The sequence below is a fragment of the Triturus cristatus genome, chromosome 8 (assembly GCF_964204655.1).
Source record: "Triturus cristatus chromosome 8, aTriCri1.1, whole genome shotgun sequence".
NCBI classification, from domain to species: domain Eukaryota; kingdom Metazoa; phylum Chordata; class Amphibia; order Caudata; family Salamandridae; genus Triturus; species Triturus cristatus.
Genome location: NC_140591.1, coordinates 160,641,157 through 160,644,628, shown reverse-complemented (window position 1 = coordinate 160,644,628; position 3,472 = coordinate 160,641,157).

Below are 3,472 nucleotides of genomic sequence, written 5' to 3'. Positions count from 1 at the left end.
GATGGCCCAATACTACGAAAACCAGAAGAACGAGAACGATAGGGCGTCGGAGAAGAAGAAAAAGGAATTAAAGGAGAGAGTGATGATAGCACAGTTGCAAGGGGTGACCATAGGAAGGGAACCCCCAAAAGAGAATTACCAACCGACCGCCCCTAGAAAACTACCCCCTAGAGACCATACACCTACACCCTACAACGGACGGAGAGACTTAGATGGGAATCAATGCGCGTTCTGTAGAGGGTTCGGACACTGGAAATCCCAGTGCCCGGTCCTTCTGGAACTGAACAAGAATAGGGACCCCAGAGACACAGCATATGACCCCAGAAATAGAGGACAAGGACGAGGGCACACGAACAACACCATCAACGACAGGCCAGGCAGACCAAACACCTTTGATCGCCCCGACAAAACCAGTATCAGCAGTCCGACTACGAAAGCACCCATGACTTCACATAGGACCGCCAGGGACAAGGGAGGGATCCAGTCGAACTCCGTGTTGACCAGCAAGGTCCTTACGTCACCGCTAAGGTCTTGGGCACAAAATCTCCATTCCTGGTAGACACTGGGGCGACACGTAGTGCGTTATCTAAACGACTGATTCCTAGGGCACCCTTGTCTGGCTCACACGTAACCTCAATAGGCTTTGACGGAACGCCCTCCACTAACCCCTTATCAACACCAATCTCCTTTGACTTAGAAGATAACACCACTGACACGACCTTTCTGCTCTCCTCCAACACCCCCGATGCTATTATGGGACTTGATTTGCTAAAGCATTTTCGAGCCACCATCAGATGCTCCCCAGACGGAGTTCGAGTCATCCTACACGATAACCCAGATCTGTCCAGACCCTGTCACACACGGCGTATGCTCTCTATAACCTATGCTGATATGTCCCTACTCGACACATTACCTTCACATCTATGGGCTAAAACCGACTCAGATGTAGGGCGCATGGTGATCGACCCGGTACACATAACCGTCCGACCGGACGCAGTGCTCCCGAAGCTTCCACAGTATCGGATATCACCCGAAGGCGAGAAGGCATTGGTGGAAATCATCGAGTCCCTGGTCGAGGCAGGAGTGGTAGAAGAAGTAGTCAGTAATGTTTGCAACAGCCCTATCCTACCCATTGTAAAGAAGCAAGGCGAGGGGGATGAGAAAGCCTACCGTTTCATTGTTGACTTGCGAGAGGTTAACAAAGTAGTCATACCCCAGTACCCCGTAGTCTCAGACATCACCACCATCCTCACCCTGATTCCATCCACTGCCACCATCTTTACTGTTATTGACCTCAAGAACGCATTCTTTTCCATCCCCATCCACCCAGACAGCCGCTACCTGTTCGGCTTCACTTTAAAAGCCCGTTCGTACAGATTCTGCAGGGCACCCCAAGGCTACACTGAGAGTCCCAGTATTTACAGCCAAGCCCTCAAGAGGCAACTGGATGCAGTCTAACTACCCGATGGAGTGGTGTTGATACAGTACGTTGATGACATTCTTTTGGCGGCCGACACCACTCCTCTTGCCGTCACAGCCACCATTCACCTCCTCCGCTTCCTTGCGGAGAACGGTCACAAGGTCTCCAGAAAGAAATTGCAATTCTGCCAGCCCCAGGTAACTTATCTAGGCCACCTACTATCCAAAGACGGGAGGAAACTTACCCCTGACCGAATTCAAACCATCCTAGAAACCCCTGTTCCCAAAACTCAGAAGCAAGTACGATCCCTAGTGGGCCTCAGCTCCTTTTGTCGACAGTGGTTGCCAAACTTCAGTCTTACCATAAAGCCTCTGCTTTCCCTGCTGGCTAAGGATGTCCCCTTCCCCCTTCCCCCTCCCCTGGACACCTGAATGTCAATCCTCCTTCAAAGAATTACGAAACGCCCTCTGCTCGGCCCCAGTCCTAGGAACCCCAGACTACACTAAACCTTTCTCCCTCTACACCCACGAAAGGGAGGGATGTGCGTTGTCTGTCCTAACCCAGTCCATCGGCCCTAAGCAACGCCCTTGTGCCTACTTCTCTGCCACTCTTGACCCCGTAGCCAGAGCTCTGCCCGCCTGCCTTCGAGCAGTAGCCGCCGCTGCTGTCTCTATCCGACAAAGTGAGGGGATCGTGCTCTCGAACCCCCTCACGGTATTGGTACCCCATGCTGTTGACACCCTCCTGAACCAAACCAAGACTCAGCACCTGACTAGCGCACGACTGACTGGTTATGAACTGACTCTGCTTGCACCCCACATCACATTGAAACGATGCACCACTCTGAATCCAGCTACACTACTGCCTCTCCCTGACGCTGACCCCAATGCATCTCCTATACATGATTGCGTGACCCTCACCGACGAACAAACCAAGAGTAGGGTTGACCTCCGGGATACTGCCTTCCCGGACCCTGACGGAGAACTGTGGGTGGATGGCTCATGCATCAAGCTCCCCGATGGCACCACCTCAGCTGCCTATGCAGTCACCACAGCCCGAACAGTTGTTGAGACAGCCCGCATCACACAGCGATCCGCACAGGCGGCGGAACTAATTGCTCTTACACGAGCCTGCATCCTGGCAGCAGGGACAACCGCAAACATTTACACAGACAGTCAGTACGCCTTCGGGGTAGTTCACCACTTTGGGCTCTTATGGAAAGAGAGGGGATTCTTGACTTCTCATGGCACACCCATCCTGCATGGAGATCTAGTCTCTGCCCTGACCGAAGCAGTCCTCCTCCCCACACGGTTAGCTGTGATCAAATGCCAGGCACACAAGAAGGTGACAGACATTATAGGACAGGGAAATGCACTGGCTGACATTACTGCCCGAACCACAGCCGAGAATAGGTCCACGACCTGTATGTACGTGACCAGGTCACAAACTGAGAAATGGAAGGATGCTAGGGAAACAATTAGGGATATCCAACTAGCCAGCACACCACACGAGTTAACTGAATGGGCCCGGGTGGGATTGAAGGACGATGACGGTTGCTGGCGAACCAAAAATTTGAACAAATGGTTGTTACCAGATTCATACTTGATCCCCATGCTGACCATGGCACACTCCCCCGCACACATAGGGTCTGCCCCCATGATCGAACTCATCTCTAAAGTCTGGCACAACGACAAAATACCAGACTCAGCCAAACGTCTAGTCCAACAATGCCTAGTATGCCTCCAACACAACCCTGGGAAAGGAACTGCTGTACCCCGGGGAGGGTTTGGGGTCCCCAATCACCCCTTTGAAGTCCTACAAATGGACTATGTCCAGCTAGAAAGGTGCCAAGGTTTGAAGTATGTACTTGTCATCGTGTGTGCCTTCAGCAAGTGGGTGGAAGCCTACCCAACCCATGACAACACCGCTATGACTACCGCAAAGGTACTACTGAAGGAATTCTTCCCCCGATACGGCCTTTGTCGAATTTTGTGGAGCGACAATGGCCCCCACTTCGTAGCCGAAGTTATCCAACTCATCTTGAAAGGGTTG